Genomic DNA, 26,798 nt, shown 5'->3' on the forward strand with positions numbered 1-26,798 from the left:
GGTATGCCGCACACTGTACTAGGAGAAAGATATAAAAATATGTGTTTTAATGAAATATACAACACACTTTCAGAGAATAATTGGCTAAAAACCCAGAGTGTTTGCAATTGTTTTGCAGGGTAACACCAATCCAATACATGCAAGTCACCAACAGTGCACACGAACATTAATGCTTTGCTATTAAAAATGCCATGCCACATTGAAAACATGTCCCACTTGCTGCACAATGTAGACCAGTGTAGACACGTTATAACATTACAGTAAAGCATGCCAGGCCACATTTAGAGATACCTAGACTGGTTGCACAAAAATGCCAGTCGAAGCACTAACACTCATCAAGAAGAGAGCACACATTGAAGCCCGGGTCTCTGCTGCCTCTCACAACACGGCCAAACTCTTTCAAATCTGCACGTAACTGGTCAATCCTGTTGCGGTCTCCACCTCTCCTGTTCCTTCCCAGGCCCTCTGTATGGCTCTGGCCTCTCACTTCTCTGCTAAAACTCAGGACATCCTGTCCACTATCTCCTCTTCCTCTCCCTCTCTTGGCCACCCTTTGGCCATCTCTACCTCTCCTCGTCCTTTCTTCTCTTTCTCTCTGACAACACCTGACAAGGTTTCAAGACAAGTTCGATCCATGAAAGCGTCATCCAAATAGGTGCTCCCCTGCTCCTCCAGAACCATCAAGGACCATATTGACACCCTTGCTGCACCTTGGCTGATTTCTGTAATCACTCTTTCACCACTGGAACGTTCCCCTCTCCCCTTAACCACTCCCTTGTGCACCCACTCCTCAAGAAGCCGTCTGCCGATCCTACCTGTCCGGCAAACTATTGCCCAATCTCCATCACCCCTTTCCTGGGCAAACTCTTGGAAAAAAGCTGGCCATCTCCCAGTTTACTCTCCACCTTGAATCTGTTGGTTGTTTCCATGACCACCAGTCTGTCCTCAGAGCAGCCATAGGCACGGAAAATGCTCTCCTGAACACCCATGAAGATCTGCTCTCTAACTTCATTCCAGCATTCCTTCTGTCCTAACCATCCTTGATCTTTCCTCTACTTTCGACACAGTCAACCACGCCGTCCGGATCAATTGACTACGTGAGAACCTGGGCATCATGGATCAGGCCCTGGAGTGGCTGACCTCCTTCCGCTTGGACTGCCCCTCCCAGGTCCAACTTGGTCCTTTTCTCTCCACCAACTCTCTCTCTCTACCTGTGGCATTTCCCAGGGCTCTATCCTCTCACCCTGGTTTTTCAATCTCTACTTGGCCCCTTTGGCCCACCTGATCTCTACCTTCTCCTCTAACTTTAAGTGTAATGCAGATGACTCAGCTTTCCTTAAGGCTCCCCTCAGCCTCCTCTCCTCTCTCGCTCATTCCTGACTGTCTATCCGTGATTCAGGATTGGTACGCCTCCAAAGATATCTACCTTAGCGTCATTAAGATGGAGATCCTTCTCATTGGGACCCCTGCTTTCCCTCTCTCACTCTGGCCGCCCAGCTTGGGCCCTCTTCCTTAGCCTTCCTGCGAGGCAAAAACCTTTTGTGTCATCTTCGACTCCACTCTCTCTTTCTCTCCTCGCATCTCGGACGTCGCCAAGAAGTTGCACTACCTACCAGCTGCTCCTTCTCAGAGGGATTGTTCCCTTTCTCAATTTCCCCCAGAAGCTCACTGTCTCCAGTGCCCTGCTTCTCTCTAGGCTGGACAACTGCAACAGCCTCTTTCTCAAGCTGCCTTCCTCTATTCTCCGCCCTCTGCAACTAATCCAGAACAGGACAGCAAGACTTATCCTTGGCCACAAGCCCAGGGATCATAACTGTACAGCCCTGAAATCTCTCCACTGGCTCCCGGTGGTTGCAAGAATCAAGTTCAAGACCCTTTGCATTGTCCACAAGGCTTTCTGGGGTTGGGCCCAAACTACATCCAACACTCTCTTCCAAAATACTTTGTTTCTCGAGCCCTTCCCCCGGCTACCTCCAACTCTCTAAGAGATAGACGCTTCTTCAGGCAGAGAGTGGGGGAAGATCTCTCTCCTCTGCAGATGCCTCCCTCTGGAATGGCCTCCTTGCCCCTCTCAAACTTTACTCTACTTTCGCCCTCTCCCTCCCCTGCTGACCTACTTGTCTGCTGTACCGACTGGTTGCTTCTCTACCCTTAGAGTCTCACTGAGTCCAGGCTCTTACCTGATCAGTCACCCTTGCACTGCCTCCGACCTACCATGCACTTAGGGACTGTAACTGTAACCCTACAGTCCCTTGTTCTCCTTGCACTACCCAGAGCCGCACTGTCCTGGCTGCACTTATTCAGAGCATTGCAGCCCTGTTTTCCCATCCATTATTCCTTGCATTTCCCCCCTCCCTTTCCCCTTGCATTTCTCATTCTCGCACTTGCACGATTTGAATGACACACGGCCTAGTAAGATCATTTGTCTTGTCAACCCTCTATCTTCACTCCATTGCTTGTCGCGTCAAGAAACGCTTGTGTACAGGCGTGTTATAATAGACTTATATCATATCACTTTATCACAGATGCTCAAAAAAAGATACAAGGCTGCAGTAAGAAATTGCTAGACTGGCAGCACCCAAATGCCAATCTAGCCAGGTAATTAACTCAGCAGGACTGCATTATTAGAAATGCGCAGTTAAAAAAAAGTCACACCATATTGAGGAATAACTAGACTGGCTGCACCAAAATGCCTCTTTAGTCACTAATACCACATATCATGCCTGCTTAGCCTGGACATGGACAACTATTATGATTTATCGCACAATCCCACCGCCCACACATCCCCTCTCCCTCCCATGCCCTACCCCAACCTCCAAAATCAGCTCTTTGGCCCAGAATTACCTTCACGTCCCTCTTCTTTGTCCCAGAGCTTACATTTGAGGCTCCTTGCCTCATAGGTAAGTACTGGGATGAGGAAGAGTGGGATTAGGATTAAAGAAGATACAGGTAGCTAAATCAGGCATTACCTGAATGTACCTCTACCTCATCTCAGTGCTTGTGTATGAGGCAAAGTGCCTCATACACAAGTACTGCCTCATACACAAGTACGGGGACAAGGAAGAATAGGGCTAGGAGTAATGACGATTACCAATAAGCAATTAAGGCATTAAACACAAGTAGGGGCTTAACAATATTCAATTGACTGGGCTGCAGCACTCACCCCCAGAAATTCTGGGCTATGTTGACTCAACCTGGCTGACCTTCAGAGCAGTTTCCGGCCAGAACAGGACACAGATGTTAAACAGCACCTGGGTTTCGCTGTTAACAAGGGCCCAGCAGTTACTTACCTGGCGGGCATACCGGCACCCGCGAGTAGAGCATGTCGGATGCACCGGCACCATTCGAATGGTGCCAGTGCATCCAAGCTCCCCATTCCCATTGAACCCTATGGGGATCAAATGGGAATGGTGAGCATTTTTTTCCGGCGTTCGCAAATGGGAATTTACCGGGTCCGGCGGGACCGTAATGACCATTCGAGGGTGCTGGAAAAAAGCGCAAAAATTATTTCTGTTAAGGACCGATCCATAATGGAAATCATTTCTTTATGAAGGCAGAGTAACTTTTTGAATTCATAGGGCTCCCCAACACCATGACATGGAGGCCTCCAGCCTGGGGTCTTCCATGTCATGGGGTAGGGGAGACCTTCGGACTTCAAAAAGAAATTTTCTTTTTGTAGTCACTCTGTATTCATAAAGACATTATTTCTGTTACAGAAATAATGTCTTTATGAAGGCAAAGTGATTTCGAAAAGAAATTAAAAAAAATATATTTTTTTTTTCTCCAAGTGGGGCCCCCTCCCAGGACATGTGCTTGCGGAGCCCCCCACACCGCGGGGGCTGTGGGGGCCCCCTGTTACGCCAGTGGTGGTGGACAGGCCTGGGGGGAACTCTGGAGATCCCCTGCTGGGCCGCTACACCATGTGCCTCTTTAGTGTGGGTACCCTGATATTCGGCTCTTTTTTACCTTCTCTCCCAATCACCCAGCCCTTTACTTCCCTCTCGCATCCTCCACCATGTCCCATTGAAGAAAATAATTGGTTGTAAAGCTCCCCGTATGGTTTTCGTCACTGGTAAACGGTTTGTGTCAGTTTCTTGTTATGGTGAACTTTTGTTCTCTTTATAGGGACAATGGGCTCGATTCATGGAATTTTTTGCACGGTTCAAAGTGACTTTGCACTGCTGGAAAGTGAATTTGCAATGCCAACACAAACCCTGATTCATGGAACTGTGCAAAGTGTATTTTTTAGTGCAACGAACAATTAGGCTAATACATACGGAACATGTGGAAGGAAGGTTGTGGGGGTGTCCCCTGCTCCCCATGATTGGTATGTATTAGCCTTGGGGGTGGGGGTGCTGGGGGTGTCCCCTGCTTCCTCAACATGGGAGGTGGGTGACCAGGAAAAAAAAGGGACCCTGTGGCGTCGGATCCGACCCTCGTTAGAGGAATGGATCTGATGCTGCAGGGGTGAAGGGGAACTGACGGCGAGCAAACAGGTATGTAGGGGAAGGGGGTGGGGGTTGGGGCAAGCAGATTTGGTTTGTGGTTTGATCCTCTGATAATTGATTGCATGCAAGCAGGTTTTTTTCAGACAGTTCACCACCAAACCATAAAATACACTATTTGGACTCATTTTTTTTTACCATTTTCTTGGGTGGAGCAGTTGGGTTTGCTCTCACAGTGTAATATAAGGCCACTTTCAAAAACATCGTTAATGCCACTTGTGGTTCCTAGTCCAACTCTGGTTTGCAGCCTTTATATCATTTTCATACTGTCAGAAAAGCATTGGATTCCTTTGGAATACACCAGGCAAAAGAAGGCAAATTCCAAAAGGCTTCCCTTTAGGTGCCTCACGGAAGCACAACCCACACAATCGCCTGGACCTACCAGGCTTAACACAGATGTTTTGCAAAGGAAAATTGCATGGAGGGGATCCAAGTACATGGACGCGGTTCCCTCTCTGTAATTTACACTCGTGAAAAAACGTGTATAGTATGTTATCTTATTAAAATGCATACCAAGCTTAAGAGGCAGGCCTGGGTTAGGTTACTGGGGAGAGAGAGAAAATGCAAGAAAGCGTTGCTGTTGTGTTGATGTGTGTAGGCAGTATGTACTCTGATCTCTGCAAGCAGGTCTGTTTCTGGGGTTCCAGTGTTAAGAAAAAAGAGGACTTCTTTGTCCAGAGGGGGGGGGGGCTTGTGTGCCCATAGTGCTAGCATGCACTGGCCAGGACTGTGATACGTAAGCTGATTGTAGCAGTCAATCATTCTTTTGTTTGATGTCTGTTGGGAAGTTCATTTAATTGTAGGCTGCAAGTGGGTGCTTTTAGACCGATATCAACGAGGCACATCCCATAGTGATTCGGGTTAATGTACAAAGCACGTGGCATTAGCTACTGTTTTTCTAAAGGTGTTAAAAAATGCACGGAAAACGGGGACACTTGGATTCCTGCGCCTTATGCGTGACCCTTTGGAACAACAAACAGAACTGCACCTGCTCTCCTCTCCGGGAAAAGTACGGCCAATGTTAAATGACCCTGAAAGTGTTTTGCGTAATGATTAGGATTTAATGCTGAAACTGGGATTAGCACCCAGCACCCAGGGTTCCAAATTCATCAATTTGACCACACACCCCAGCCCCCTCTTGACAACCCCACCACCTGTTATGGAGGCACTACAAGAATTAGTTGTCAATAGCATTTCTATCCTAAGAGTGGGCAGTCTGTTTTGTGAACCCACTGCACACTGAGGGTTGTTTGCACGTGCTGTGCAGAGCTGATGTGTCTATGAATACACTTGCATTGTACATGCCTATTCGCCCATGTGGGTGGAGCGCCAGGGGTGTTACTAGGTCTGGAAAAGATTGGGGGCTATGCTAATTTAGAAACTGTCAGGACTGGGGGCTAGGTAGCCTTTTGGTTGTAGCTCCTGAGATTCTATCCAGGGCTACAACCAAAAGACCAGGGGCTATAGCCCCCTTAGCCCCCCCTAGCAACGCCTCTGCGTAGCACAACATTCCCCCCGCCGCATGCGGAGCGTGTCTCTTTATAGAGGTGGTGCTGCACGCATCTCAAAAGCACATTGAAGAATTGGGGGCAAGTGAATCCTACTGCTTATACATGCCTTGAACTCCCACCTGCACTGGCTTCAGGACCGGCTGCCCAAGAAGCGGAACCCAGGTAGAAGAGCGATTGTCCCCCATCTCTGCTTAATGTGTCCTCCGCGTGCTCGCAAGATAAGCAGGCTCGAACTGACCTATCACTCAATGGGGCAATGCCTGAACCAAAAACACACAATGCTAGCGTGGGCCAGTATTTTGGGTGAAATTGGCCCACGTTTTTGGCCCATGTGGGGCTGTTTGATAAGTTACTTCACTATTCTGCTAATAGGTTTGACCATGGTTACTGAATAAATAAATATTCTTTCAAATGGACAATTGGCATCACATTTCATCAAAACTCTCCCACTTGGGAATTACTCAGTCTGTCAAAAAAGGAATGAATTACCATTTGCAACTGTGGGCCACTTTTTCATTGGTGCCTGAGACAAGTTCATGGCCCAGTCCGACCCTGCTCGGAAGCGACATATGAGTGTACGGTTCTGTGGGGGTTATTTTGTAAAAAGTCCTAATTGCATGCAGGAGCCATGCAACATAGGCATTTACATCTTGGGTCCAAAGAGCGACAACAGGCGAAATCTCCTTTGCTCTTTGCTTTTACTCTCCGATTTGTAAAAAATGGAAAAGCCACCTGCAAGCTCTACCACCGCATATTGAGAAAAGTCATCCATTACCAGCGACATATACTGTCTTGCGGGCAGAGAGCCAAAGTCCCCATCAGTTGCTGCATGGCTGAGAACTGGATAGGAGCAGGTCTGTCCGGTGGTTCGGTGGCTTGACAGAGATGCGACATTGCGATAAACCATTGACAGCCTTTGCTAGATCAGTCAAGAATGAGATTTCTCAGCCTGGCTTTGGTCTTATTTATGCCTTGATGACCGACATGTGCCATGTAGATCATTCTCTGAACCAGCTTCCTTGGGATCCCAATGTGGGTGTCCTTCAGTAGAAGGTCTTCTTGTGTGATGGACAGCAGTTCCTGTATGATACTGTGCAGACTTTTGTGGGTTGCATGCTTTTCTATTGCTTGGCGATGAGTTTATAGACACCCTTTGCACTGGCCGCTCATGATAGCATCCTCGATACAGAGCAAACATTCACCGCCTGCTGATGCTTCATCAATTTCTTTCGGTGACAATGCCTTGGCATGTTCAACCATGTTCCTCTGACATTTGGACTCGTCCTTCTGTCATCTAAGCTCCTTCTTCTGTATGGCCGCCGTTGGGTGTCAGGAGAGGAAATCCACCTGGATTGTCCGAACCAGGGTGGTAAATTCAATTGAATTAATTATCCACTTCTCTATGTGAGATGGTGTGCCTGGGCCCATTCCCTGGAAGATCGAGAGAAGAGGCATGTGGTCAGTTACTGCAGTGAATAGATACCCACATACATACACAAAGAAATATTTGCACCCCAAGATCTCCATTATGTCTTCCTGGATCTTGGAGCATCAGGTGTCACGGTGCATCAGGGCCCTGCAGGCATAGGTAACTGGGACCAAAGGTTTTGGTCAGAACCACCATGGATTGCAAAGGTTGGCATGAACCATCAGTTCCACCTGTCGCATGGAGTAGAAATGTACCATTGTGGTGTGAGATGGAAGGGCATCTTTGGCTGCTAGAAATGCCCGTTGTTAGGGGCAGATGATATTGTTTTCTTGAGTAGCATAAATATTTTCCTCTAATCAGTGCAAGGCGACAAGCATAGCGATGAAGCACAAACCAATCAATGGGTATTTGGGGCATGGAGGTTCTACGCTCAACATTATATTTGAGATAATGTGGTACACTGGTTCATTTTCCAGTCACATGTGTATCTCAATGCAAACACATATATATGATGTTGCCATGGTGTACATTTACATTGTTTTTTTGTTTTTTCGGGGAAAGGGGCCATGGGAAAAGCTGGGCTTGAACCCATTTTTAAAGAAAAAGAACGCAAATGCACTGACTTATAACTTTGAACCATGGTAAAGACATGGAACCCATTTTCCTTTGCACTTTTCGTGAAGAATTAGGTAAACATCAATGCAATTTACAATCGTTTCCGAGGGGTTACATATGAAAAAAATCCAATAGATGCCAGGTTACCAATATTACACAGAAGCATGTTCTGTTTCCTTTACAGGACACCTCTGCCCACACTGCACGCCATCACTATCACGTTAAAAACAAACCCAATGATGGCAGTACTACCGTTGTAAGAAGACATGTCCATAGTGGCTGTGCCAACATTTACCAGTATTTCTACTGTAAGAATAAACTTGTGATGGCTGTACCAAAAAAGCCTGCATTGCCACTATGCCAACACACTCCTTATGGCTGTAGCACATCATTCCAGTACTGCCACTGTGACAACACACTTGTGTTGGCTTTGCCCAACAGTTCCAGCACTGCCACTATAGGAATAGATTCAGATTGGCGTTGCCTTATAAGGCCAGTATTCTCACTGCAAGTACATTCACAAGTACTGGCTTTGCCCAATAATGCAAATCCTGCCACTCTAAGAAGATCTTGTCATGTTGTCATGCTGACTATGCCAATACATTCCAGTACCCCCATTCTAAGTACACACCCTTGTTGATTTTGCCCAAGAAGGCCAGTACGGCCACTATAGGACTACATCTCCTTTGGCTTTGACCAATAGGCCCAGTACTGGTGGTGAAGGGAACACTTGTGTTAGCTTTGTCCAATAAGGTACGTAATGCAATTGTAAGAACATGCTCATGATTAGGGTTGGGTGAAATTACCATTGACAAAAATAAATATTTAACATTTGCCACCAATTCCATTTTGCTACATTTGTTTCCTGCCACTTTTTTAGGTAAATGATTTCCCTCTGAAATTTCGTTTTCCCCAGGAATTTTCCCTTTTCTTGGGCCAAAAAGTCTGCCCACTCCAAAAATGGAAAAGCCAGGAAAAAAATGAAATTTCAGGTGGAAAAGGCCCGAAATGGAATACACCAGTTTTTCAGTGGAACTCTTGATTGCAGTTTAAATGCATGTTGTTTATACAGTGCTTTACACTGCAGGCAATACATTTCAAATTGTACAGTAGCAGAGAAGAGCATAATGTTTTTTTGTGTTAACTTAAATAATTCAGCCAATGAAAGCCTTGCACATTTTCATCGGACTGTTAGCTGGTTTTTCTTTTTTGTAATAAAAAACAATTGAGATCTTAAAGACATGGTACCCTTTTAAGGTCACTCGTGTTTTATGGTGCTAGTTGGGAAGACCATCTGATCCTGTATTGGATTTTATAAATAGCCGTCGCAGCATCCGTCACACACCAGTAATCAGAGGTTTACATTGACCCTCTGAAGGAAATATCTACTGTTGTGGAGAAGTACAGAGAAGGGTAAAATTGTTGATTGGAATTGATTGTTTATAACGTGCTTAATGTCCAGTGGTTTCTGAGCGCAGGCCCGGGATCGAACCTGTGTTGCTCCATATCGTCTTGCTTCCAGGCGAACGGCTGCGCCTGAGCTATCCTCCCCAGTACTGCTAAACGGCACTGCAGTGCAGCGATCTGAATCATAAAAGTGAACTAGGCACAAAATGAATGGTTCACCTCTTTAAGGTAGAATAGGCCAAGGGCAGGCTATATCCTTATAGAAGGAATATGAGCCTGCAAAGGTAGCATCCAAAACAACAACAGTACTGTGACCCTAAAATAGAAGACCCTCCAACTAATGTTCTATGAAAATAGGAGCCTTTAATTAAACTAAAAATACACACAACAAATAAAAAAAACACTAATATTCCACCCCTATAAGACAAAACACAGAAGTGCTGACTTTGCAATAAAAGGGGACACTGGCTCTGAGACAAGGCTAGGGAGGCAGTATTTTCAGCAGGAATGTTCACATTCAATGAAGAGGTCTTTCAAAAGGCAGGAAGTGAGGTCTTAATTGCCACTAGGGCCATTTAAGACAGGCTAGAGGGACAGACACACTTCAAATACCTTTAAGGTATTCCTGAGGCTCAACAGGGTTGATCCTTGAGTCTGGGTCTGGAGCTTTCTGAGGTAGCGATTCAGTGCAGGTTGGTGAGTGGGAGGACAGGGTCCAACGCATTGCGGGTTTCAACAAGCAGCAACGGCAATCGGAATAAAGCAGCTTGAGAGGAGCAGGCGATGTCTGAGTAGGTGCATCTCAGAAGCGCTTGGAGGTGGGAGCCAAAGCCCAGAGCTGTTTATTTGTCAATGTGTTACCGTAAGTCCCAGTCTGAGGCCTCAAAAGATAAGGTGAGTACTTGTTCTGCCCTTCTCAGCCAGAAAGGGTTCCAGAGAGCACTTGCAGGGAGGGGCTGCCACCCCCAAAGAGAAACCATGCACCTCAAACTCCTCTGCCAGTGCAGAGGGGGGAGCAAATCCCAACACGTTTAGGATCAATCTGGGATGTGGCAAACATCAACTACCTGTTCTTTTCCATTGCTGTCCACCACTGATTGGCTGTTAATATGTGTTCCCGCACTGTTATTCTGAGGGCACATTAATTGTTTTGCATAGACTAAAGGAGTGCAGAGTTGCATGAATGAGACAGTTTGTTGATTTTTCTTTCTTTCTTTCTTTCCTTCTTTCTTTCTTTTTCTTTCTTTCTTTCTTTCTTTCTTTCTTTCTTTCTTTCTTTCTCTTTCTTTCTTTCTTTCAAATTATCGAATGCGTGGGTGGACCCACGCAGGCGCTTCTCCATCCAAAAGGATGATGTGCACATACCCCACCAATCTTACACACAGCCTCACATTCTCATAACTCCTCCCACCGCCCCGTCTGCCCCACAAAATCTAGCAGCACACTGCTCCTCTCCCTGCCTCTCACCCCGACTCCTCCCAGCAAAGACTTCCCACTCAGTTCAGCCACTCCCAGCACAGACAACCGAACCCTCATCAACTCTCTCTCCTCAACATGCCTCTCACAGTCTCAGGCACCCCACACACCGCACAGTCCCTCGACTCACGCTTCCCCACTTGAAACAGACTGTCATTCAGCCCCACATGCCCTATCCTCAACCGGTTCAGCATCACCTCCTCCCTCCTCCTCCATTCCAGTTTCCCTGCATCCACCTTCACAGACACTTTCTCACGAACACCAAACATCCACCTGCCCTTCACCCCACTCTCCCACCTCTCCTGCCACTCATCCATAACCTGCTTCACCACCACAGCCTTCACCTCATCCACACTGAAAGGTATCCTCACATCAACCGCTCCTCTCCTCATACCCACACCCGCCGCCAAATCCACCAACTCATTACCCAAAATGCCACTGTGACTGGGGACCCACGCCAACTCCAGATCCATCCCCCCACGCACACACTGATCAATCTTCCTACTGATGTCCAAAATCACATCCTTCCTATCACCATCCCCTGCCACAATCGCCTGCAACCCACTCAATGAATCCGAAAACACCACCACCTTCCCAAACCCCAACTCGCACACCCTATCAATCGCCAATGCAATCGCCCCCAACTAAGCCGTACAAATCGACACGTCATTCGTCAGTCGCCCCACTTTATACTCCCCTGTGCTTTCCAGATAAAACACCATACCCTCTCTCCCAGACACAGGATCCTTTGAACAATCCGTGAACACCTTACACCCTTCCTTCCCTGCCACATACGCCTGACCCAAAGCCTTGATCTCACCCCGCAAACACCGCTTCTTCGACACCACACTCACCAACTCCAAACACACCTTTGGAGACCCCATCATCCACATCGGCCATCTCACCAAATGCGTACCCGTCACAGCCAACAACTCGCCCACACCCCACTGCACCCCCTTCTCCCACATGTGAAACCCCAAAATGCCCCCCTTCCTCCTCCACCGGTCCCTATAATAGTCAAACCTCCAATTATACAGCAAACATTCACGCACCGGATGAGCCACACTCTTAGCACTGCACTTCACCCACCACCTCATATTCAACGCATCCCTCCTCAACCCCAACGGCATCTCCCCTACAAGCACCTGTACCGCATTCACTGGAGAGGACCTCATCACACCCGAACACACCCTCAATGCCCTCGCCTGCACCCTATCCAACCGCAGCTTCTGACTCGCTGTGAAACCCACTGCCACCTGACATCCAAAATCCATCACACTCAAAATCAACCCCTTATATAACATTCGTAAACACTTCTGCTGCGCACCCTACTCTTTACCAGACACTGCCCGCAACAAATTCAACCTACGTTTACACTTATCCACCACACCATCCACCTGCAAATTCCAGTTCAACTTCCTATCCAAAATCACCCTCAAGTACCAAAACTCTTCCACGCTCTTCACACTCACACCTTTCAAAACCAAGTCTACCTCCTGCTGCACTCTTCTCCTCGAGAAAACCATACTCACACTTTTATCCACAGACACCGAAAAGCCCCATTTCCCACACCACTCCTCCATTCGTTCTATCGCAGCTTGCAGTCGACTCTGCACCAACAACAAACTCCTCCCTCTTACCCATACCACACCATCATCTGCGAAGAAATCCACCTGACACCCAATACCCGCCATAGCCCGAATCAACCCATCCACCATCACAATCAACAACATCGCACTAATCACACTCCCCTGCGGCGTCCCATTCTCCATCTTCCGAACCTCAGACATCAACCCACTCACTCTCACCTGAAAGGTCCTATCAGCCAAAAACGCCCTAATCACCGAAACATCCTCCCCTTCACACCCATCTCCAACAGTCTCACCAACAAACCACTCCTCCACACCATATCATACGCCTTCTCGAAATCCAAAAAGAACGCCCCCATCAGCTCCCCATCACACAACGCCTCCTCCACATGAGTCACCAACCTCACTAACGGATCTCCCACCGACCGATTCCTCCTGAACCTAATCTGAAAATCACTCAAACACGCATTCGACTCCAAGTAAAACCCCAATCGCTCAACCACCATCCGTTCCATGACCTTACACAGCACAACAGTCAGCGGAATCGGCCTATACGACTTACACTCCGTTGGGACCTTGCCACCCTTCAAAATCGCCACCACAATCGCTCTCTTCCACAACCTCGGCAAAACTCCACTCTTCCAGATCTCATTGAACAAAGCCAACACCTCCAACTTACATTCCATTGGCAACTTTTCCAAAAATACATACATGACCCCATCCACCCCTGGACTAGACCACTTCCCCTTCCGAATCGCCCCATCCAACTCCACCATAGAAAACGGAACCTCATACTGCTCTTCCCAAGGCCCAACATCTGCCAACAACTCCCGCTTCTCCTCCTCAACCACACCCATACCTAGCCTCACCGCCTCCGGGAGGTTCCCTGAACTGTGCACTCCCGCAAAATACTCCCCCAACAAATTCGCCTCCTCCCCATCCTCACTGACCACCTCCACCCCTTTCAACAACACAGACATACCACCCTGCGGCCTCATTAACCCAGACATCCGCTTAAACTGCTTCCAAACCTCACCCACACCAGAATTACTCCCCAGGGAACCACAATAGCCTCTCCAATATCCACACTTCCTTTCCCTAATCACCCTCTGCACCACCGCCTTAGCCTTCTTATATGGCAACAAATCCTCCAACATTCCCGATCTCACAGCCCTGGCCCTAGCCTTCTTACGTGCCGCCACAGCCCGTGAACATTCCACCGACCACCAAGGAACCTCGACCTTCCCACCCTTCCCCTTCACAACCTCCGGAACTGCCACCACTGACGCCGCTCTCATTCCCTGCACCAGATGCTCATTCCATTCATCCACTCCCCCGAGGAACAATCAATTCCTGACACTATCCCTTATACAACTCCCAATCAGCCTTCCTAAAATTCAACCGATTCCCAAGCATCGGGGACCTGACCCCTACCTCACCCCTCAAAGTCACCAAAATGCCAGAATGATCACTCCCCATATCCCCATCCTCACAAACCTCCCAATCACATTCACCCGCAATCGCAAAAGACACCCAGGTCAGATCCAAACACGACAACTTCCCAGTCCTCACATCCAACCGCATTCCCAAACCATCATTCAGCAAAACCAGACACAATTCATCCGCCATACCCTCCAACAGTTCCCCATTTGCATCGTCCGATCACTACCCCACAACTTATTGCACTGTTGAAATCACCACACAAAACGCAAGGTCCCACATGTCCCCTTATCACTCCAGACAGCACACCCACCTCCACCACCTCACACAGATTATAATAATTCAACACCAATACTTCTGATCCCCTACCCGAATCCCCGCCCCGATAGCCTCCACTGATCCATCTACCCAGACAACACCGCTTTCAACTCCTGCCCATTCCTCAACAAACTCCTCGCGTTCCACTGCAAAATCCTCATGCTGACGCCCCACTCTGCTTCCGCACTTTAGCAACCATCCTAAACACATCCTGCTCCAGCACATCCACAACACTCAAAAACCTCCTCCCAGCTCCCACCACTCCTTTCGTAAGATCCGACACACTGACAGACAAATTCCCCTGAACCAGCTCCAGCACACTCACTATAAAGCACATAAACTCAGTTTTCGGGACAACCACCATTTCTACGCCTTTCACCTCACCCATCACTTTCTTCCTTCCCACAGCCTCATCCACCACCAGCTCTCTCCCACTCACCTCACTCACTACCCGTACCGGTTTCATCTTTGCCACAGCCTCCGCATAAGACAAACCTTCCGCCGCCCTCACCTGCACCACCTCTCTCGCCACCCTGTGGCTCTCACACCCCCTAAACGCAGTAGAGTGCTCCCCCTACAATTCACACACTTCTCCGGGGTCTCCAACTTGCATTCCTTAATATCGTGATCTCCACCACACCTCCCACAGTGCCTCTCATTCCTGCATACTCTCGCCACATGTCCAAACTGCTGACACTTATAACACCTCAAAGGCAACGCTACATAAACTTTCACACGGAACCTCTGGTAACCCAACTCCACCACCTCCGGACACTCCGCCCTCGCAAACCTCACTGCCACAGTCGTAGACACCACATCCCCAAGTACATCTCTCCTCCCCAACCTCCACGCCTCCACCACCCCCACATCCGCCAGCTGCTCCTCCACCTCAGACATATTCACAGACACCGGCACTCCATACAGCACCCCCTTACATGACACACCACTTTGATCAAACACTCGCACCGCATGCCTACCCAGACAACGCACCTCCAGAATCTTAGCCTTACTAACAGCATCCGTCCCCTCCACCAACAACCGTCACCCAGCCACCACTAGCACCCGAGTGACATCCCCCACGGCCGCCTTCACCCATCCAGCAATCACCATCAGATTTTCCCCCAGAAACGTCTTCACACGACTATCAGGCTTCAACACCACCTTCCACACACTGTCACACTGCATCTGCTCCACCCGAGGCACACCGCTCCCTGTGGCCCCCTGCCCCTCCAAAGCACACTTTTCCTGGGTCCCCAACCCAGAGTTGCCCCGGTCCAGCCCCCCTCCATCATCCCTCTGTGGAGACCTACTGCGATGCCACCCCTCACTTCCCTTCTTGCCCCCTCCACAGATGTAGATTTCACAGTCTGCGTCTTCCCCCTCTTCGCCCCTTTCTCCACCCCCCTTCTTCCCCCCCACTTCTTTTCAGCCTTCCCATTCCCCTTTGCCATCCTTACCACCTCCTCCAAGCACACTCACCCCCTGCACCTGCCTAGAGAGTCCGCTCTGCCTCCTCGAGCCCAGCACCCTCCACCCAGACACCGCTCCGCCCTGCCTGAGTCCGCCTCCTCATCTGATGGAACACTGCTCTCTCCCTCTCGCGTCTGCGCACAGCCATCCACGAGCTTCCAGGCGCAATGTCACAACGGGTTTCTAATGATTAGTTAACCACATTTGACCTCCGTGTTTGTTGATTGTTCCCATCTCGTTGAAAGTGCTCTGGTCAGGTCTGCTTTGTTGATAGGATAACGGCATGACATAATCACGTGCATGTGTACGTGCATAATCATGTGGACCATGACGTCAAGAAAACGTCGATCTCATTTGCTCCATCGACACCACAGCTTCTGCTGGTGAGTGATTTATGGATTTTTTTTTTATCAGTGATGCAGTGGCACATTGTATCAGGCACTGCTGGGGCTGCAGCTCAAATATCTGTCTACTGCACCACCAGCGTTTCCGTCTTTTATCAAAGGCGTTTGTATATTTTATTGATTTTTATCCAGTTTCTTTCAAAAACTGTGCTGCTAAAGGCAAAATCTCGAACCATTATTTTAAAAAAAAATGTCAGGATGAGGAATCTCCCCAGAATCCCACTGTTTAATGTGAATATCTAAGCCACCCCATGTTGAAAGTACACCAGGCGCCACTGCTGTGGCTTCAACATGACTGTGGCCAGTTCATTAGTGCTGTAGGTGTTCTTGGTGCTCAACAGGGTAGAGTCAGCTTCAGGGCGCTTTGCAGACTTCTGCGACAGAGTTCGAGCTGGGAGTCAGCTGCGGGTATCAGGCGGCAAGACTGTTCGGCGATACTCACACCTTCTGAACAGGGTCCCCCTTTGGGGTTGACTACAGTTCCAGACATTACATTTCACAAGCCGCTGTTGCTAAAACCGTCTGAGACGGCTCAACCCGTGCTTCAGAAATGCCGAACTGCACTAAGACAACAATTCCTGACCCCGAGCCGTCATGTAGGCCAGCCTGCAACCGTTCGTCCAGATTCACTCACTGAACTGCCTGGAACCTGATACCTGTAGCTGTCTCCTGTATTGCTCTCTGTCGCAGAAACTTCTAAGAGTCCTGAAACCAACTCGACCCTGTCTAGCACCAAGAACTCCTACAGCACAAAGTACATTGTGGTTCTGTCCCCCTCGTCCTTCCCGGAAGGCCCCTAATGACATGTTACGATCCATTGCTCCCTCTGTGTTGAAACTAAGTATCCTTGAAGTATTGCGATTAATTACTATACCTACTGCCCTCCTGTCATTATCCAGAGCGCATCCCTTTTACTTCTTTGAAAATGTCTGTTCTCTGCATTCCTTTTGTATTTTGTAGTGTGCTAGAACTATCTGTTGAGATAATAATAAAGAAGATATTTTTATAAAACCTAGACTGGACAGTCCCTTTTATCAATGGGTAATAATTGTATTTTCACTGTGTTACGACTAAACAACGCTCCAGAACCTTTCAGAGATAAGCCTGCTGTTCCTGTCAATGTTACCAAAATTGGACAAGGAGGTTTATAATTTGCTTGTGTTTCCAATCTGTTTAGATCCCTTCTGGTGTACTAGAGGCATAGGGCTAATTGATGGTTTAGAAATCGAAATTCATCCCTGGACCACTGGTTCCCCGGAAGTTAATTCATCACAAGGTGCTCTCCCCTTTCTGCCATTTCGTGGCCTTGATAGTCAGATGTTCTTCAGGTTAACCATCCTCTGAAAAGTTGCAGGGGCATTCTTCAATACAAAGAGCATCACAGTGAACTGATAATGTCCTTCTCTCGCTCAATCGTCAAGCCAACCTGCCAGTACCTGCCAGTACCCTGCTGTGACGTCAAAGGTACTCATTAACTTGGCAGCACTGAGCTTGTCAATGAGCTCATCTGCCTGAGGAATGGAGTGAGCATCTGTCTTTGTGACAGAATCGAGCCCCCTGTAGTCCACACAAAAGCGGACTTCAGTCTCCCCACCACTGGTCTTTCTAGGGACCGGAAACACTGGGTTAGCCAAGGGGCTGTGGGATGGCTCTATCACTCCGAGGGACAACATCTTGGAAACATCCTCATTGATGGTGTCCCTGACCTTATCGGTCATCTGGTAAATCCTGCTCTTCACCAGCTTACTGTCTCCAGTGTCTACATCATGGGTCACCAATATGTGCGACCTGGAGTCAGCGAAAACAGACCGGCAAAATGTCCCAGTGAACAGCCACAGTCTGTCAGTTGCTGTTCTGACGGGTCCGTTGCAAGGTTGACACCTTCAACTGTCCCATCTCTGGCTGCTCTGTGTAGGAGGTCTGGGAGGGGATCGGTCTCCTCAGTCTCTCCATCGGTCACTAACGCCATCATGATCAAGTCATACCGGCTATAATGGGGTTTTAGCCAGTTAACATGAAAGACCCTGCACATCTGTTTAGGTCCTTTCACGACAATGAGATAATTTTACCTCACTGACTTTTTCCAGCATGCAGTAAGGCCCTGTCCACTTGTCCTGAATGGCACTGGGTTTGACAATTTCCATAATCCACACCCAATGGCCTGGAGAATAAACTGTCGCTGTGGCATTCTTGTTGTGCTAGTGATTCATCAGCTCCTGACTGGTCGACTGCTCCATGTACTTTGTCATTCTAGACTGAAGGCCAACTACATAGTACACAACATCTTGTGTGGGGGATGAGGGGTTGCACTCCCATCGCTCTCTCACTAGACTGACGGGACCTCATACAGGGTGTCCAAACAGAAGCTCGAAGAAGCTAAACCATACTCTGTTCTGTGGCACCTCCCTGTAGGTGAACAGAAGGCATGGTAGGAGAATATCCCATTTTCTCCTTGGGTGCTCTTTTGAGCCACCTATAATGCCTTTCAGGGTCTTGTATAGCATGGCCAGGACTCTCCAACAGTCGCCTAAATTATTGGCAGAGAACACTTGGGCCCATCAATGACTCCCAGCCACAAGAACAGGAAAATCAGCCAGGGGGCAAAGTTTTACTGTCTTTTATTAGCAAAACCAAAAATGGCAGGGATCACACAAAAAACAAAAATTCTCCAGAGCTCTCATCTTCTAAGCATGTGTCACCAGGTTTTATCCCAGTGTGACATCACAAATTCAGGTTCCAACACAAAAAATCTATCACCTGATTACATTGGTCTTTTTGAGCCAGTTACATATGGATAATATATAGGTTCGTCCTACGATTGGATAGCCATGTCTAGGAGCGCCTCCTAAAACCACACCTACTAGTATCAATCTACAATGCTGCAGGGTTGCAAAGAGACGGCTGGCCCTTGCAACAAATTATCCCCACGTGAAATGTGAATCTGGATTGGTCAGAGAGTGTCCTCCCATCCCTGGAACCCTGAACAGTTACCAGGATGAGTGTACCTTTTCAAGGCAATGGGAATGAACTTGGAGGTGCAAAGTATTCCCTAATGTTGCCATTCTCTGATCACCTAAGCATGTGGGCATGCATTCAGTTGAACACGAAGATGCTACACTTGTAGCTTCTTCTCCCTTGGTTCGATGGGCATTGCCCTGTTCAGCTGGATCACGAGTGCTGAGAAAATGAAGCCCTCTCTCTTATAATTATGACGATTTTACCCTGAATTTCTGCAGGTGGTTTATTGCTTGGTAACTTGGCTGAGTGCCTTGTTTCTGTTTCACCTCTGCCTGCAGTGATCCTGTCAGCCTTTCCATGTGCTCGAAGCTTTTCTCTGCTTTGGCATCGATTTCAGTGACTATAGCTTCTATATCATTCACAATGGCTTCTCCTTGTTAATGACAGTCAAGCAGGTGCAAGCTAAATTTATGAACTCTTTGCATGTTACTGTTTCAGCTTCATTGAAAGATATAACTCCCTCTTCTTTCTTTTGTTCCTATCCGTCCCATTTTCCATGTTCGTATCCATTGTGATAATGTTCCCTGCGCCCCGATGCCTGTGGGCTTTCAGCGCAATACAAAGAAATGAACAAATAAAACTAAATATAAACACATTGTTATGTACATGTATCTGTTCTCTTACCTACATGGGACATGAGCATGTGCTTCGTGCCGATATGCAATAAACGAGTGCATGTTTGTGTAACTTCATGAATGGATGAATATGTACTTCATGTATAATGCAGCTACTTTGTGATGTCAGTGATGATGTCATTGATTCCTGTCATTGCAGTCAGTTGACTTGCTCAATTGGTATCATTTCAATATCGTCCAGGTCATCGATTGGGTATGGCCTGAACGGTTGTCTGAGTGAATGGCGCTTCTCTCACCTACGATACATTGAAGTTCGTGGTGATGGGCCTAGCAGTGAGGCACATCTGTCCATTCCCCAATTCGTTTTGAGGATCGTGGGGGGACATGAGGGTCACATTTGGTCCCCCATCTACAGTCTTGTTGAACTACTCAACAAGCCAGTTCGTTTGAAGACGGAAGGATGTAGAGAACCGGTAGGTGACTCCTGGCTCTTCCTACATAGCCTTCATATATGCTGATATGTGGTTTGTTCCCCTGTCAGAAACAACTTCTTCGGGCAAACTAACATGGGAGGATATCCCAATCAGAGCCTTTGCAACCATGGGTGCTTTGATGCTCCCCAGAGGGACAGCTTCAGTGTACCTAGTGGCGTGGTCGACAACCACCAATATGTTGAGCTGGTCTGTGAGCTGCTTTGGGGATCCAAAGGCCCTACAATGTCCATTCCTATTCTCTTGAAAGATTGCCTAAGGATTGGTAGTGGAAATAAGGAGACCTTCGTGGCACCGCCTGACTTGCCAGAAGCTTGGCAAGTCCTGCATGGTTGGAGAAATTCCTTACCTTTTATGCCAAACTGTGGCCAGTAAAAGTGCACAGACAACTGGTCAGATGTCTTAGTCACTCCCAAGTGACCCGCTAAAGGAATTTGGTGAGCCAAATACAAAAGGGATCACTAACTTTCTAGGGCCCTCACCCTCAGAGTCCTTTGGATCACTGTACAGGAGTACATCACCACAGTATACTTTGAACAGTCCAGGGGCATCGCCCTTAGCTTGCTCCTCCTCCTGCTTCCGGAGGCCCAGCAGAATGGGACACTGTTTCTGGGCTTTAAAGAAGGCAGTCTGATCTGGGGTCCCAGCTGATGCAAACTCATCCAGCTTGGGCAGGCCCTTCAGATCTGAACTTACCTGGTCATCCACCTCAGGTTACTGTGCTATGCCAGGCAACTTTGAAGTCACTGAGTACCCTGCTACCAAAGTAGGGTTCTCAGTGGCTACTGGCCCATCTCCTGCAGGAGTAGGCGACTCATCAGTCTACACCAGTCCCTTCCACAAGCCCTCTGGAAGCACTCTAGGCCCAAAGGTTCTGAGAGTCTTCAATCTGGTGGCCTCTTTGGCCTTTCATCTTGTAGCTGCCGCGACAGTCTCGGGGTCTGGAAGATCATTACCCAAGAGACATGGGACAGGGATTGAGTGTTTCAGCACTATACGGCGCTCGGTCATTTCACCTCATCACCTGAACTCTAGTCTCGCCAATGGGCACTTACTTTGTCTGTCAAACTCACAGATGTTACAATCAAGTCCAGTAATATACTGTCCTGTCTCCAGCCGCTGCTGTGTGACAGCAGTGAGGCTAGCTGCAGTACCGCTGACCACAGGAGTTTTGTGTCCATTTATATACACGTTTTAAGAACAGTTGAGTATTATTGGGAATTGGGATCTCTTCTGGAGACTCAATACCATTCCCACTCAGTGTAATCAAGCCACATTCATCCACTGCTTGTCCTAGTGGGAAGTCCTCCTCTAGGAGGCCCACACTAATGATGGCCTCCTCCATGAGTCCAACATTCACTATGGCTGGCTTGTGTAAGCCCTTACAAGCGGGATCCACTTTCCTATGGCACAGCTGTTTACACACGAAACAACCTTTAGGTTGTGAGAACGCAGTTGTGCCAGTGTTAGGGGTTCCTGCGCTCTGTGCCATGAACCATCGAACTCGCCCCTTCTGGGCCTCCTGGTCCCTGACACGTCGGGCCTTACACTCCATAATACTACCAACATGGCGGCAAGCTCAGAACGCTGCTCGCCAGTCTTCACGTTCTACGCAGCGTCCTCTATAAAGAAGCCACACCCCCGCAGCCACGCGCGTCTCAATGCTGCTACTAGCTGTGATCGGACGTGTGCTCCGAACCTTCTCTAGTGCTACTTGCTATCCCCTGGCCCCTGGATTTCCTTCTCCCGACTTCTTCCCTCTTTCCTAACTTCCAGGAATCCCTGCGCTGCTTCCGCGTGCCCCCAACTCCTTCTTGAATACTCCTGGAGTTATCGTGATCCTGGACATCAAAGCTGAACGTAATCTGGAAGCCGAGGACGGCCGAGCGGGCTTATTTAAGTCCCGAACCATACGAAAGAAGACTCCACCTAAAGAGGACATCAGGCAACATAGACAGGTGAGAAGGGGGGGAAACCTGTGACAGATTAAGACGCCACCTGACCGAAGTTGATACAGACATGGAGGCGGCCATCCAGGATCTTATGTGTGGCATGCAAGAACTATCGACCGAAGTACAGAACTTGAAAGCGGAGAACGCCGCGCTGAAACAATTGGTACTTTCACGCGACTCTGCCTCAAAGGACAGCGTGCTATTGGGCTGTGCAAAAACCCTCAGAGAATTCCTGGATTCTTGTTTGGTCCACTTTACCTTTACACCTTATTATTTTTCCACCCCAGGGCTAAAGTGGGCTTTATTATTTCTCACCTCTCCGGGAATGCCTTAGCCTGGGCCACACCATTAGTTAACACCGGAGATTCCCTTTTGGATGATTATAAGGGATTCATTCAAGCACTAAAGACTATGTTTGACCGCCCAGAACAGGTCTTTAGTGCTCAAGAACGTTTACTCGATTTCCAGCAAGGCTCTCAGGACATGCTCACCTATGTAACTCGATTCAAGCAATTGGCTAAAGAAGCGGGTTGGCCTTCTGAAGCTTGCTTCACCCTCTTTCGAAGAGGGCTAAATGAAGATGTTAAGGATGAATTAGCCAGGGTAGCACATCCTAGTTCTTACCAGGCACTTATGGATCTTGCTCTACAAATTGATTTCCGCATCCAGGAAAGAAAGGCAGAGAAAATGAAGACCAAGTCAACCATCCAAAAAAATCCTCTTATGAGCCCTTCAAAATCCGAAGATTGTCCTGTTCCTACAAATGAACCCGAACCCATGCAGCTAGGGGCCTTCCGTGGACCCATATCTCCCCAAGAAAGGCTGAGAAGGATCCATACTGGCTTATGCATGTACTGTGCCTCGGACAAGCATTTAGTCAGAAAATGTCCCTTAGCCCCTCCACGGCGTTCGGGAAACGCCAGCTCCCGATCCTAGATGGAGCTCAGTTTCGGGAGAGAGATGCAGGCTCCACATCTATACCATCCTTGAACTCTCCTGGACAATACTCCCTGGTATTCTTACAGGCTTTTCTATCATCATCTAAGAAGGAATCCTACCCCATTCTGGCACTAGTGGACTGTGGGGCCATGGGAATATTCATAGATCAGGAATGGGTCCTTAAACATCATATTCCTTACGAATCCCGGAACGTCCTGCAACCTATAGAAGGAATTGATGGAAGGCCTCTTTCTTCTGGACTCATATCCCTTCAGACTAAGGAAATTGAGCTTGCTATAAACCATCACCGAGAAAGGATAAATTTTGACATCATAAAATCTGCCCATTACCTAATGGTTTTGGGAATGCCCTGGCTACAAAAACACAACCCATACATCAATTGGACAGCTGGTTCCCTGTTCCTAGGTTTCGAATTTTGCATGTCCCATTCTCTGCTCCAGGATCCTTCACCGACAACATCAGCAGAACATTAAATAACTCAGCAAGATCCTCTTATGGTCTCCAACATCATCCAGGTTCCTAAAACCTACCAGGAATACGCCAATGTGTTCTCTTCTGCTATTGTCCAAGCCCTACCACCCCATAGGCCTGAGGACTGTGCTATTGAAACCGAACCTTCAGCCGTGATTCCCTTCGGAAGGATGTTTATCCTGTCTGAACCAAAGAAAAAGGCCCTTCGTGAATACCTAGATACTAACCTAAAAAACGGCACCATACGCCCATCCAAGTCTCCGGCTGGAGTTTCATTATTTTTTGTTCCTAAAAAAGACACCAAGGAATCCAGACCTTGTCTTGATTATCGAGGTCTTAATCAGTGCACCCTTAAGGATCGTTATCCATTACCCTTGATCTCGGAAATCCTGGAAGCCGTAAGAGGAGCCGTAATATTCACCAGATTGGATCTCAGGGGTGTTTATCACTTTATTCGTATTAGAGAAGGTGACGAATGGAAGACAGCCTTCAGAACACCCTTTGGTCATCACGAATACTTGGTCATGCCCTTTGGACTCTCTAATGCTCCGGCAAACTTCCAACGCTTCATGGACCGGGTGTTTTCGGATATGCTATTTCTTTTCGTTATCGTCTACTTGGACGATATTTTGATATTCTCTAAGGATCCTCTCAAGCATGAAGAACATGTTAAATCAGTGTTACAATGGCTACGTGAACACAAGCTTCTAGCAAAACCCGAGAAATGCCTTTTTCATGTTTCCACTGTTCACTATCTAGGATTTGTCCTTAGCCCAGATGGCATAGGCATGGATCAATCCAAGGTTAAAGCCATACTATCCTGGCCAACTCCGACCTCCGTAAAACAGCTCAAATCTTTCCTGGGCTTGGCCAATTTCTATCGAATGTTTATACCATCCTTCTCCGAGATTTTTCAACCGATCATCTCCTTGTTGAAGAAAGATACTCCCTATCATTGGACCCCAGCCCAGGAGAAGGCCTTCCAACGCCTGAAAACAGAATTTACACAAGCACCCATCCTGGTTCAACCTGATATAAATCGACCATTCCTAGTGGAAACAGATGCCTCTAAATATGCCATCGGAGCAGTTCTGAAACAGGAACTAGATGACGGGCTGGAACATCCTATTGCCTATCTTTCACGGACATTGACCTCCAGTGAAACTCATTACTCAGTCTTAGAAAAGGAACTTCTAGCCAACCGTCAAGCCTTCACCTAGTGGCGTCATTTACTTCTAGGAGCTAAACATCCTGTCCAGGTTCGGACGGACCATCGAAATCTCCAAGTGTTACAGGCCCTGGAATGCAGGAACAGCCGTCAGGCCCGTTGGGCGTTCTTCTTTGCTCAATACCGGTTCCAAATTCACCATGTTCCGAGAACACAAAGCGTAATTGCTGACGCCTTGTCTCAGCGCCCTGACTATGAACCTCCTGATGACCGAACATTTCCCAAGTTGTTTCCCCACACAATAATTGTAGCCCAGGCGACCAGCCTCCTAGATGAAGTCCGCAGTCAGACTCAATCCTCAGAACTCTGGAAAGATATCTCGGACAAGAACCAGTAGAAACTGAAGACCAAAGTTTGATACTTGTTCAAAGACAATGCCTTGTTCATCCCAACACAAAAACTACAGCAAAGGATAATAAATCTCTGTCATGATACTCTTTACTCCGGGCATCGTGGTATTACCAATACCCTCCAATTAATACAAAGGCAATTTTGGTGGCCTGGCGTGAAAGCTGATGTACAAAGGTATATCCAGACATGCTCTGTCTCTAATCAAAACAAACATGACAACAAGAGACCAGCGGGTCTATTGCAGCAACCTCCACTTCCAACAAGGCCTTGGGAATTCATAGCAACAGACTTCATTGTGGAATTACCACCTTCCATTGATTTGTTCACCCATGTGGCCCATTTTACACCTCTGTTTAAACTGCCATCCTCGTCAGAACTTGCTGGAATTTTCCTGGAACACATATTCCGACTCCATGGACTTCCTTCCAAGATCATATCAGACAGAGGGCCCCAATACATTTCTCAGTTCTGGAAACATCTTTGCCAAATACTAGGAATCCAACGCGTTCTTTCCTCAGGATATCATCCCCAAACCAACAGAGCCACAGAGCGCGTAAACCAAACTTTGGAACAATACCTCTGTTGCTTCGCTACCAAGGTCCAGGACGATTGGTCCCTCTTAATACCAGTGGCAGAATTCGCCTATAATTATTCGGACCACTCTGCTATTAAGACCAGTCCTTTTTTCTGTAGCCAAGGATTTCACCCTTCAGTTCTACCCTCCATCCTTCCTCATCCTACACCAGTTCCAACAGTCGATTCCTGGATTGAAATGCTCATTAATGTTCAAAGAGAAGCCAAAGAACAATTAGAAAAGGCCAGGACCCAGACCAAACTGTATGCAGACTCCAAACGAAGACCAAGCCCCTCCTACACAATACGGTATAAGGTTTGACTATCCTCGAAACTGCTACCACGGCATTTGCGACCAAATAAATTGGCTCCTCTATATTATGGGCCATTCCTTATAAAGGAAATCATCAACCCAGTGGCCTACCGACTGAAGCTTCCAGACTCCTGGAAGAAAATCCACCCAGTATTTCACACGTCCTTAATCAAGCCATATGTTCAGACCTCTCGAACTAACCTTTGGCCCAAACCAGTACTCATCAATGACCAACTGGAGTATGAGGTCTCCAGGATTTGCGATTCTAGATATAGACGTGGCAAACTCCAGTACCTGGTGGAATGGAAAGGATATCCCCCCAGTGAACGCACTTGGGAACCTATCTCAAATCTAAATACCCCCAGGCTACTCAGAAGGTTCCATCTTATACACCCCGGCAAACCCGGTGGAACGGGTATCCGGAGGAGGCATGCTGTCATGAACCATTGAACGCGCCCCTTCTGGGCCTCCTGGTCCCTGACACGTCGGGCCTTATGCTCCATAATACTACCAACATGCGGCAAGCTCAGAACGCTGCTCGCCAGTCTTCACGTTCTAGGCAGCATCCTCTATAAAGAAGCCACACCCCCACGGCCCCGCGAGTCTCAACGCTGCTACTAGCTGTGATTGGATGTGTGCTCCGAACCTTCTCTAGTGCTACTTGCTATCCCTTGGCCCCTGGATTCCCTTCTCCCGACATCT

This window comes from Ambystoma mexicanum, chromosome 7p (genome assembly GCF_040938575.1).
Source record: "Ambystoma mexicanum isolate Mex_15411 chromosome 7p, UKY_AmexF1_1, whole genome shotgun sequence".
In the NCBI taxonomy this organism is placed as follows: Eukaryota; Metazoa; Chordata; class Amphibia; order Caudata; family Ambystomatidae; genus Ambystoma; species Ambystoma mexicanum.